This window comes from Ornithodoros turicata, chromosome 1, assembly GCF_037126465.1.
Source record: "Ornithodoros turicata isolate Travis chromosome 1, ASM3712646v1, whole genome shotgun sequence".
Lineage (NCBI taxonomy): Eukaryota > Metazoa > Arthropoda > Arachnida > Ixodida > Argasidae > Ornithodoros > Ornithodoros turicata.
Window position 1 is genome coordinate 176640762 of NC_088201.1, and position 13368 is coordinate 176654129.

At 44.6% G+C, this 13368-nt stretch overlaps 2 non-coding genes across 2 annotated transcripts; both read left to right on the forward strand.

The window, feature by feature from the left end:
* Window positions 1-5014: 5014 nt before the first annotated feature.
* Window positions 5015-5086, forward strand: Trnap-cgg (transfer RNA proline (anticodon CGG)). Its single transcript has one exon. It is a non-coding gene; the product is annotated as a tRNA-Pro (tRNA).
* A 153-nt stretch (window positions 5087-5239) lies between these two features.
* On the forward strand, window positions 5240-5311 carry Trnap-agg (transfer RNA proline (anticodon AGG)). Its single transcript has one exon. It is a non-coding gene; the product is annotated as a tRNA-Pro (tRNA).
* The last annotated feature ends 8057 nt before the right edge of the window (window positions 5312-13368 follow it).

Sequence of the window (13368 nt, forward strand, 5' to 3'; positions counted from 1 at the left end):
CTTTTCCTTTCTATCGCGTAATTACGCCTCCGGTCGACGAACAGCGGGACGTGGATGTGGCTCGTTGGTCTAGGGGTATGATTCTCGCTCGCATTCCACTTCCGGCGCTTGTGCTAACCGGTTGTGTGCGACATGAGCTCCGATGGAGCGGCTGTTACGGCTAACCCTAGCCGGGATGAATCGTCTACTGTGCCTCGGAAGTCCTACAGGATGATTATGCCTACGTTACCAAAAGGCGAAATTTCACGTAACACTGTTTTTCTGCACGCGGACCCTGATGCGAGGCCGTATAAAGTTCAAGACTTCATAGCCCCTCTTGGAGTGGCAGTGAACAAGGCGGACATCGCGGGATTCGGTTCGTACCTCTTCAATCATGTGTGGGTGGTTACCTTTCACTCGGAGACGACAAAAGAGAAATTCCGGCAACTTGGCGAACTGGTAGTCAAAGGAAGACGGTGTGTTGTGGTGGACCCAAATTCCAATGAGGTTACGTTTAAACTGCATTGGCTGCCAACGAATGTGACTGACGAGGCGGTTCGTCGTTGCCTGTCATTGTCGGGAAGGTTACAGATATCGTGCGGGAAAAGTGGAACTGTGCGGGTCTGGAGGGGGTGGAGACGACGACACGTTCCGTTACCGTGCAGCTTCACGATGGTGTAACTTCGGAGAGCATCCCATACCAACTGAAGATTATGGGTGTGACAGTGCTGGTGTCGGTCCCTGGAAAACCACCCCTGTGCCTACGATGTAAACAGGTAGGCCATATACGCAGTCAGTGTCGCACAGACTACTGTCGTAGCTGTAAGGGCTACGGTCATCTAACGGAAGCCTGTGTCCGCTCCTATGCTTCGATGACAAAGGGCACGTCGAGGAAAAGTAACGAGGAGATGGTAATGGACATTCAAGATACTGAGGCGACCTTGCAAAGTGAAAAGGAAAAATACCCGCACACAGAAGAAACTGGTCTATCGCAAGAAAACTCATCGATAGTACTTCAAGAAAAGGAGGGAAATGCTTCGCACAAAGACAAACGGACAGATGAACAACGAAAGATGGACTGCTCACAGGAGCAGGAGTCGACCGGAAAAAGGAAAGGTGCTGAAACTGAGAAAACTTTGGACAGATCCGTTGAAAGCCATCCGGGGAAATCTGATATCACTGGGAAGAAGAAAGTAAAGCAGGTTCAGGTGCTGGAAAGGCAGCTGCCCCTTCAGGAGGTTGGGTTGTCACAACTGGACGACCCAGGTTTCTTCTAATGGTAAACAGCATTGCGATTGTCGGCCGAGATAGCAGTATGATAAGAAAGAAGAAAATAAAACTTGCAACACTTAATGTCGTCAGCCTGATATCAAGTAGACGGAAGCACTGGATTGGTAACATGTTAGCTGCTGAAAAGGTCGACGTGGCATGCTTTCAAGAAACTAAAATTGCAACGATAGAGCAAGAAAGAGAACTTGTTAATTTTTTTCCAGTCAAGATTCTGGTGTTATTGCTCGTCGGCGATAGGAGGAAGTGCGGGTACTCTCATTCTTATTAGGAAGAAAGCAGGCTTGGTGGTGGTGGACTGCGTGCTGGACGAGAGCGGTCGGCTGTGCGTGGTGGATTTTTTGTTCCGACAAAATATGATACGGCTTATTTCTGTATATGCACCCAATGAACCTACGGAAAGAAAATACTTTTTCGCGTCACTTAGTCCGTTTGTGAACGTATCATGGGACGTCATATTGTGCGGGGACTTCAACTGCGTTCTCAAGAAAGCGGACTGCAGTTACAGGCAGGTAAAGAGTGACTTGAGCAGAACGGAGCTGATAAAACTCACAACGAATGCCGACCTGACCGACGTCTGGGAAAAAATGCCCGGAGGTAATATCGAATTCACGCATTTTCAAGGAACCTCCCATGCAAGGCTCGACAGGTTCTATACATCGGGGCGGCTTCTCCCTGTGATTGGAAACTACCAAGTAAAGCCACAGTTTTTTTCGGACCACTCTTTAGTCAGCATGACAGTTCAATGTCAGAACCGTACAAGTAGGGTCGGAAAAGATGGCAGAACCTGCTGGAAGATGAATGAGAGTATACTGGAGGAAGAAAGTTTCTGCGACAAAATGAGAAGTATGATAGAAGAATATCAGAAAGAAGGAAATGTCAATGCCGTGACCTGGGAAGAATTTAAACATGCGTCAAGGAAAGAAGCCATTGGATATTCACAAATAAGAGCCTTCAAAAGGAATCAGCGGATAAGGGATCTGATGCGGACACTGACGTCTTTGGCAGAGGTTGAGTGTAAACACCCAGGCTTCTTTAAAGAAGACATCAAGAAAGTTAAGGAAGAACTTCAGAAACTGTTTGAAGAGAAACACCGTGGAGCGCTCATACGAAGTAGGGTGCAGACAGTAGCACGTGAAGAAACACCATTTACGATTTTCCGGTTTAAGGAGCGTGAACGAGCAGAGGGCAACGCTATTAAGTTTATTGATACAGGCGAGCGCATCGTCAAGGAGGATAACGAGATTGAAGATATCTTTTATAAACATTACCTGAGCCTTTTTCAAGAGAAGGACAGCGACCGGAAGCAGCACGAAATCTGGTTACAAGGTTTACCAACAGTAGGTGAGGAATGTATGGGAACGAACAACGCAGAAATAACGGAAGAAGAAATCACGAAGTTCATAAAAAAGTTAGGAAGAAATAAGTCTCCTGGGATTGACGGGATTGGCGCAGGTTTTTACAAGGTGTTTTCTGAGCAGATATGCAGTATACTGAAGAGTGTGTACGACGACATTTTAAGAAGAGGACTGTTACCGCCAAGCATGAGACAGTCACTCACGGTCCTGATTCCAAAAAAGAGAGAGGGCAAGGAGAACCCATCCGTCACTGACTACCGACCCATTAGTCTTCTGTGCACGGACTACAAAATTTTAGCAAAAATTCTGGCGGGCAGACTCGAAACAGCCCTTCGGGGAATTATTGGAAATCATCAACCATACGGTCTCCACGGCAGATCCATTGCCAGAAACCTCCACGTAATGAGAACAGTCTGTGAAATAGCCAACTGTACTTCTCAGCAGTTTGCAGTGCTCCAGACGGATCTCAGGCAAGCCTTCGATAGAGTTAACCACGAATTCATCTTGGCTGTTCTACAGCATTGTCGGGTAGGGGACTATCTGAGTAGGTGGACCAAAATATGTTATAATGAAGTCACCACTCGGCTTTTGGTAAACGGAAAGCTCGGAAAAAGCATACCGATCCGGTCCTCCGTCAGACAAGGCTGCCCACTTTCACCCATTCTGTTTGCCATGTACCTCGAACCCCTGTGCCGCAAGCTAGCTATGAACAAGAACATTAGAGGTGTAGTGATCGGTGCAGAGCACGTCAACGTTCTGGCATATGCGGACGACGTCGCAATAATCTGCTCAACGAAACTGCAAGTATGTGAAGCTATAGGTACCATTCAAGAATTCACTAAGGTTTCTGGAGCTGAGTTGAACTTGAGGAAATCAACAGGAGCCTGGCTAGGGAATTGGACATATACACCTGAGCAGTTCATGCAAATCACCTGGACTACAAGCATCGGAAAATACTTGGGTATTGCCTTCAACGGGCAGGGTACCTTAAACATGTTGTGGACACAAAAAATGAACCTTCTACGAGGAAGTCTGGTCCCCTGGCAAAGCAGATACTTGTCTTTCTGCAACAGGGCATACGTTTGCAATGCAGTGTTGTATCCTGCTGTACTTAACGCAGCTCAGTGTACTAGCATTGATCAACGCTTCCAAGCCAAGTTCCACAGGATTTGTGCGACTTTCATTTGGCGTTCGTCTATGGAAAGCATGAGACGTTCAAACCTCTTCCTTAACCTGAAGCAAGGTGGCATAGGCCTCGTAAACCTAACGATCAAGATAAGAGTGCAAAGATTCTTTTACTTCAGAGAACAGAAAGATCCGTTCATTAGAGCAGCACTTCAAGTTCTAGGCGGCGTGTACCTCAGGAAGTGGACAGGAACATCTGAAGATAGAAGCCACCACATTCACTCTTTAACTTTCTATAAAGAAATAGCAAGTGCAATATCCTTTTTTGAGGACCTCTTCTCACAGGATTATCTCGTATCTGTTTCAAGGAAAAGACTGTATTGGGACACTATAGCTAAAGTTACGCCAACTCCGTTGTATAGACAGTGTAAGCCACGCTACGGCTCACAAGACGTGCTCAGGAAAGTGAGAAGGTTAAGGATCCCAACAGGGTCAAAGGATTTCTTCTTTTGGTTCCATTGGGAGGTCTTACCGGTTAAAACCTGGATGCGACGGAAAGGCTTCATAGTACCCTGGTCCCTTAACTGCGTTGTGTGCCCCGAGGAAGAGGAGACTCTCATTCATGTGTTCTTGCTGTGTAAAAGAGCCATACAATTTTGGGGTGCATTCAGGAATTTCATTGACGTGGACTTGGATCTACATTGGACCCGCATGAAGTTTCTACATTTTGGTGACACACTGGACAGTTTTTTAATTCTTACACTACATTCCCTCTGGAGCTATCGCATGAACTATGTTGAATGTCGTGAAGGAAACGGAACAGCGTGGGAGAAGTTTGTGCAAAAGGTGTTATGGACAATTACTGTGCTACCAAACGAGGACTTCGTGGGTTTGTGGGCCGAGGTCGAAAGCAAGATCGAACGCGGTGAAGGCAACCTCAGTTGCCAGGTGTATGTTAGGACAGTAGCAACCCGTTTGTGAGGCGGAAGCCAGCAAGGAACCGGAAGAAATGTAGCGTGGTTTTACATATTTTAGTAATAATAAAAACGTTCAAAAAAAAAAGGTATGATTCTCGCTTAGGGTGCGAGAGGTCCCGGGTTCAAATCCCGGACGAGCCCTCGTTTCTTATCGCTGTTGACTTCATTGTGCTATGCGGTTTGCTATTACAACTATCACACACGAGCCTATATTTGTATCGTGACAACCCTTTTCCTTTCTATCGCGTAATTACGCCTCCGGTACGACGAACAGCGGGACGTGGATGTGGCTCGTTGGTCTAGGGGTATGATTCTCGCTTCGGGTGCGAGAGGTCCCGGGTTCAAATCCCGGACGAACCCTCGTTTCTTATCGCTGTCGACTCCATTGTGCTATGCGGTTTGCTATTACAACTATCACACACGAGCCTATATTTGTATCTTGAAAAGCCTTTTCTTTTCTGTCACGTAATTATGCCTCCCGTCGACGAACAGCGGGACGTGGATGGGTTTTGTGGCTCGTTGGTCTAGGTGTATGATTCTCGCTTAGGGTGCGAGAGGTCCCGGGTTCAAATCCCGGACGAGCCCTCGTTTCTTATCGCTGTTGACTTCATTGTGCTATGCGGTTTGCTATTACAACTATCACACACGAGCCTATATTTGTATCGTGACAAGCGTTTTCCTTTCTGTCGCGTAATTACGCCTCCGGTCGACGAACAGCGGGACGTGGATGTGGCTCGTTGGTCTAACATTCTACTTCCGGCAGCGGTAGCGAAAGGTTGTGGTAATGATGAGCTCCGCAGGAACAGCTAACCCTAACACGGCTAACACTAGCCGGGATTCTACAGCATACTCTTTGGAAAATTCGTCATCGGACAATTACAGACTGCTTCTGCCCACACGTAACGTGTCTTTCAACACTCTTTTTCTGCACGCGGACCCATCAGCGAGGCCATATCGGGCGGATGATTTTGCCGAAGGCGTCTTTTCGGTTATCGACAAAGCAGATGTGGCCCAATTTGGCGCCTATCTGTATAATCATGTCTGGGCGCTGACGCTCCATTCAAGGCTGCCCAAGGAAAAACTTGCAAGGATGAAACAGATCGCTGTGAAGAATGAAAAGTGCATCATACTGGATCCTAATCTAAAAGAAATCCAGTTGTCAATTCACTGGCTGCCGATGCATGTGTCGGATGCTGCTGTGATCAATGCGCTAAGTACATACGGCAAAGTTGGAAATATTGAAAGAGAACGCTGGAGATCCAAAGCTTTCGCAGGCGCTGAAACCACGACGCGCAAGGTAGAGATGGTGCTGCGGGACGGGGTGTCCGTTGAGGGCATTCCACATGTCATGAGGATGATGGGAGGCCAGGTCTTAATTGATATTCCCGGAAGGCCGCCATTATGTCTCAGGTGCAAGAGGATCGGCCACCTGCGGAAGGTTTGTAGGTCGCCATGGTGTAGAACATGCAGGAGCTTCGGCCACACAGAGGAGGACTGTGTCAGCACCTATGCATCGAAGACCAGAACACCTGCGGCAGATGTAGCGGCAATAGACCTCATGGACGTAGAAGAAAATGCTCAAGCGAGGACCGCCGAAGAAAAGCAAACTCCCAAGGCCGAGTCCAATGAAATGTTGAGCGGTTCGGACTCCCGTCCGGAGCGCAACTGTGAAGCACCAGCAAAGCAAGATGAAGTCATCGTGCCGTTGGCTGGACACACTGGCGTAGAGACAATTGTGGTTGAGGACAACGCAGACATTACGCCGGATAAACAAATGGATTCAGCAGATCGTCGAAGTATAGCGGACCCTTCAAACGAGGACCCTGATCACAGCCAACAACACAGTGCTAGAGCACATGCATCAAATGAGGACCTTTTGGGGGTACAGTGTCCAACGCTCAAAGTGAGGCGAGCGTTGAGCAGGAAGATTTTACCATGGTAAGGGGCAAGTCACATGAGCATGATGAAATAAAGGACGGTCCATGGATCACGATGGGAGCAGGACAAGCCACTCGGAACGACGCCAGCAAAGCGTCCGACCAGGGTAGGACAGAGTTCAAGTGGAAGGACGTTGCAACCAACCTCAAGAGGTCCAGGTACACACCGGCCCCATTAATAACACCCGAAGAAAGAAGGCAAAGACTACTTAAGGAAAAGAAGTAAGCTTCCGGTTTTAATTGTGCGTCATGGAAAGCAACATAAAAATAGCCACCATCAACGTCAACAGCCTAATTCGTAATGAAAGGAAAACGTGGCTGAGAAACATTATTTTCGAGAAAAATCTGGATATTGTTTGTATTCAAGAGACGAAAATATCGTCCCAGGAGCACGAGTTTGAACTTGTAGAGTCTTTCAAGCCATGGTTTATTGTACGACACGCGTCCGCGATAAACAACAGTGCAGGAACGGCGATATTGATAAGAAAAGGAAGGAAGATTACCGTTGTCGATTGTGATTTGGAGCAAAATGGACGGGTGGCGTGCGTGGACGTCATCTGGAACAACGAGATAATACGGATCGTCAGTGTCTATGCCACGAATGAAGATTCGGAAAGGAAGCTTTTTTTTGAATCCAACGTTTGGCACTTCGTCACTATGGATAGCCACGTCATTTTAGCTGGGGATTTCAACTGTATATGCCGCAGGGAAGACGGCACATACAAAACTCATAAGTCTGATAGCAGTGTGAGTGAGTTAAAACGACTGCTACAAGAAAATGATTTGGTAGATGTGACCACGGGAAAAGAGCATACCACAGCTAAGTACACACATTGGCAAGGAAAATCTCATGCCAGGTTGGATAGAATTTACATCTCTGACGGGATTGATCTAGAAGAAATCACGTACAAAGTGGTGCCTGTGGCTTTTAGTGATCACGCCCTCGTCACTGCGGAACTGATGAGGAAAGCGAAACGTCACACTCAGCAGCGGAACACACCTTGGAAAATGAATGAGAGCCTCCTCGAAGAAGATGCCTTCGTGGAGGAAATAAAGAGGTTAATCGATGCTCTGGAGTGGGAGGGAGCGAGCGCACCGGCTTGGGAATCCTTCAAGCAGAAAGTTCGTGCCTACGCTGTGGAATACGCAGAAAGAAGAGCATTCGAACTGAAGAAAGAAATGACAGCTCTGATGAAAAGCTTGTGCAGGTTAGTGAAGCAAGAAGAATCCAACCCAGGTCACTTCACGGAAGACATTAAAGCAATAAAAAAAGAAATGACTGACCGTATGCGGAGACAACATGTGGGAGCGCAGATACGCAGCCGCCTGCAGATCATTGAACGTGATGAGATTCCGTCCAAAGTCTTCCTATCACGTGAGAGAGAAAGAACAAGAAAGAACGAGATTTTGAAGATCATGTCGGGCGGCGAGCAACAAGAGGGATCGGAAATTGTCCACGATATTCTTCACAACCATTATAAAGACTTCTTCGGAGAGCAGGGCGGAATACATAGAAAGGACAACGTGGGCATCTTTAAAGGTACCCCGAAGCTGACAGAAGAAGTCAGGGAAAAGGTCGGTGGAAATATAACCCAAAAAGAAATAAGGCATGCGATAAAGAAGCTGCGGTGGAACAAAGCGCCGGGACCGGACGGCATAGGCTCGGCCTTTTATAAAAAGTTCAACGACGAACTATGTCCCATTCTCGAAGAAGTATTTGAAGACATTAGAAGGCGGGGTCTAATGCCTCCGTCGTTGCGGACAAGCCACACAGTGCTTATCCCGAAAAAAATGACGAAAGAGGGCGCCCCAACGGTGCTGGATTTTCGTCCGATTAGCCTTCTCTGCTCGGACTACAAAATACTAGCTAAAGTACTCACGAGACGTCTGGATCAGCTGTTGTGCAAAGTCATTGGCAGGCACCAAGCATACGGTGTCAAAGGGAGAAGCATCGGGGACAACTTACACATCATGAGGGCGGCATGTGAAGAAGCTCGAGCGACGGGAAATAAACTCGCTGTCGTCCAAGTAGATCTTAGACAGGCATTCGACCGGGTGAGCCATTGTTTCTTGTTCGACCTTCTCAAGTGGAATAATATCGGAGAGGAACTGCAGAACTGGTTACAGATATGCTACGCAGGCATTACGTCCCAGCTACTCATTAAGGTAACGTTGGAGCCAAGTTCGACGTTAGTAGTAAAGATAGGTTGGGAGCCGTAGTCAGGTCCACTTAGAAACATAGACCCCCTGAGCCCTGCGCGTATTTTTCCCTGCGCGCCGCGTGTGGGGAGGGTTGTCCGTGCGCTTATCGGTGGGGGAGGGCTCCGTGCGCGCTTATCGTAGCATATTTTTCAGCCTGGGCAGACTTCTTTGGCCGACTTCACATATTTTTCCGATACAGCAGGTGAGCGGTTTACATGCAGAGACATGCAAAGAAGGGCCATACACAAAAATACAAGTGAAAATATATTTATTAATGCCAATCAAGTTGAGATATATTTATTAAAGCCAATAGTGCTGGGAATTGTGATGCCAATCAGGTGAAGGAGAAAAACCAAGCCGAAAAAACCTTCACCACCTGTAACAGTGCGGTGCTCGGGTGGAGGGTTGCTGTGGTGGGCGGAGCGTGGCCGGAGGGCTGCGCGCTTACCATTCCACCTGGGCTGACTTCTTTCACCATTTTCCTACTTGGGCCGATTTCCTTCCAGTGACAGGTGGGCGGAGCGTGACCGGAGGGCTGCTGTGGTGGGCGGAGCGTGACCGGAGGGCTACGTGTGCGTGCTTACCATTCACCCTGGGCTGACTTCTTTCACAATTTTCCTACTTGGGCGTCGCGTGGCCGGAGGGCTGCGTGCGCGTTTACCATTCAGCCTGGGCCGCCGACTTTCGTCATTTTTCAACCTGGGCCGCCGACTTTCGTCATTTTTTCAGCCTGGGCCGCCGACTTTCCTCATTTTTCAGCATGGGCCGCCGACTTTCGTCATTTTTCAGCCTGAGTCGACTTGAATCGTAATTTTTCCAGCTACAACAGGTGTACAGTTTACATGCAAAGGATAGCCATACACAAAAGTACATGTGAAAATATATTTATTAAAGTCATTATAAAGTATTTATAAAGTATTTATATATTAAAGTCATTAGGAATTATGTTATGACCCTGCGTGAATGGGAAAAACTTAGCCAAAATCTGAAATAGAAGGAACACAATACACGTAACAAAGAATATTACAGGTATAATACATTAGCATTGAATATGTATCACAAATCAAACACAATATTTTTATTAGTGGAAGTTTTCAATGAATCAGAATTGATAGCGCATTTTAAATATTCTCAATCAATACTATTACAATCAAAATTACAAATTGTATTATAAAACGTCTAATATTCCTATACGTGAGAACCATCAGTGCAATAGCGGGAAGTTCTGATAGTTGTATGTAATTAACTGTGAACAGCAGAGACACTGGAAGACTATGGGACACGAACACAAGAGGAAAATCAGAAGAAAAAATCAAACTCATCAGAAAATAGATATGTTAAAAACTTCACCGCATAGCAGGCTCCTAGCCAACAAACAGAACGACACGAACACAAGACGAAATAAAATCTATACCACTATAAAGAAGATATTCCACCTCACCACATAGCACACTCCTAGCCAACAAAGAACGGCACGAACACAAGAGGAAAATCAGAAGAAAAAATCAAACTCATCAGAAAATAGACATGTTAAAAATGAACTTCACCACATAGCACACTCCTAGCCAACAAACAGAACGACACGAACACAAGAGAAAATAAAATCTATACCACTACAAAGAAGATATTCCACTTCACCACATAGCACACTCCTAGCCAACAAACAGAACGACACGAACACAAGAGGAAATAAAATCTATACCACTACAAAGAAGATATTCCACTTCACCACATAGCACACTCCTAGCCAACATAGAACGACACGAATACAAGAGGAAATAAAATTTATACCAATACAAAGAAGATATTCCACTTCACCACATAGCACACTCCTAGCCAACAAAGAACGACACGAACACAAGAGGAAATAAAATCTATACCAATACAAATAAGATATTCCACTTCACCACATAGCACACTCCTAGCCAACAAAGAACGACACGAACACAAGAGGAAATAAAATTTATACCAATACAAAGAAGATATTCCACTTCACCACATAGCACACTCCTAGCCAACAAAGAACGACACGAACACAAGAGGAAATAAAATCTATACCAATACAAATAAGATATTCCACTTCACCACATAGCACACTCCTAGCCAACAAAGAACGACACGAACACAAGAGGAAATAAAATCTATACCAATACAAATAAGATATTCCACTTCACCACATAGCACACTCCTAGCCAACAAACAGAACAAAGAACGACACGAACACAAGAAGATATAAAATCTATACCAATACAAATAAGATATTCCTAATCAAAACAACATAGTAATCTATCATTCAGTAAATCAGAAGAAAAAATCAAACTCATCAGAAAATAGACATGTTAAAAATGAACTTCACCATATAGCGCGCTCCTAGCCAACAACCAGATCTAATGATATCTGACCTGTATGATTTGTTGAAGACGGATGCCGATAGACGTATGGAAGACCACGGAACACGAGCGACAAGAGGAAATAAAATCTATACCACTACAAAGAAGATATTCTTAATCAATACGATTACAATCAAATTACAAATTGTATTATAAAAGTCTGAGACGTGAGAACCATCTTTGCAATAGTGTGAATATTTGTCATAACATTTCGAGCGCAATAGGGAATCTCAGTTTCATATTCCAACATTACTCAACTTTTAATTTCTTTTTAAGTGAACAGCATAGACGTAAGGAAATAACGAGAAACAACACAATCAACAGCTACAATTAATAGAGAGCCAAACCTGCGCAACATCCAAACATAGAGAAATAATAGCTAATCAATCTATCAAAGGTGAAATAGCACAGACTTAACGCTGAAGAACAGAGGAACACGCGGCGGCACGTAAACAACAATAGAGGAAAATAATCTATCACTGAACCATCGTAAAATCGACCAATATACAATTTTCATTCTAACAAACACTACGAACCTTGATGAAGGTATCCAAGACGTAGAAAATATGCACTGTTTTCATTCTTTTCCTCAAAGCCAGGAGACTTTATGTCTCTATCTATGTGACCATAGCACCGCGCATGCTTTATCACTCAAAGGGTTGGGGGCTATTTTCCTTCGTCCAGCAAACAGAACGCTCTAGAGGTCAGATAAGAGAGTTCAAAGGCGATATATTTTATTGTGCAGCGCAAATAGATGTCGATATCACTCGCTGGGGTCACTATCTTTTCGCATCCTTTCCCTGAAACAGAAATCTTTCGTCAAAGTGGTTGACAAGTCGGCTAAGTTTGTAGAGATGCGATATTGTTATTGAAGATGTAGAGAAAGTCCAAATTATTAATTGGTAGCAACGATACACAATCAAAAACGAGAAACAGATCTAATTACATCAATTTTGTAATATCCTGCAATAGAAATTTCTAATGAACCACACAGAAATATCAAATGTGAAATGCAACTCAGAGTTATGAGGCATTCCCATCTTAGAGGTACTTACTTATGTCATGCGAGTGAACAATTGGAACAAATACAAGACAATAATTATTTCATGCGGTAAGTTCACAACTCATAGAATATCAATCGAGTGAATACTTGAAACAAAATCAAAACAATAATTCTCACGACAGGTGGAGATTATAGCATTCTAAACCAGATAATAAAATTTTAATCAACAAAATAAACATAGATATGCTTTTAATTAAGTGTAGATGTGCACTTGAAAACAGAAGAGACAATTGCTCTACATTGAAAAGATGGACAGATTTTGTACTCGATACCATAAGTCATGGGAAGATGTGATAAAAAACTGCTTCGAAAAGGAGGAGCCGCGAAACGATTTCATTATCGCTGCATTTCAATACGTCCTAGACATGGTCGTATTCGGAGATATGGTACAAACTACAGAACTGAAGGTGCAAGAATTTATATGCCAAATCTACAATACTTATAAAAATATCTGCACATCAACGTCGGAAGGGCCATTGGGATTGATGGCGGAGGTTTTGAGGTTTGCCAACGAAGAATTGAAATACAATAGACCAGATGTAATTGTAATCATTGCAATGGGCATTGCATACATCAAGAAAGCAGTCGGATCAAATTATCATATACAAGCCGTCTATATCGCACGATTCATTACGGATTTGTTGAAATTACACATATCTGAGATGGAAAGTACATAAAATCTTATCACGTGATATATTCCACTACCAAGGCAACGCAATTATTTTCTTCTACCAGTCTCTACAACGATGTCGAATCAACAGAAGTTCAATATTGTCGTGCATGGTCTGATGTATTATCACCTGTTGAAACTCAACAAACATATCAATTGCGGTGGACCACCGGACGATTTTCATCTAATACTCTCTTGTACGCCATTCAAGAACCTTCATACAAAGAAAGGAAGCATCAATAAGAGACTCTGCAAGTTCATCGCGACAAAGTGCAAGTTGTTGAAGCAATACAAACACGGCGACAACATAGCGCCTGCGTTAATCAACGCTGGATTCAAGCGCCCAATAATCAGAATAAACTATTTAATGTCTTCGGAAT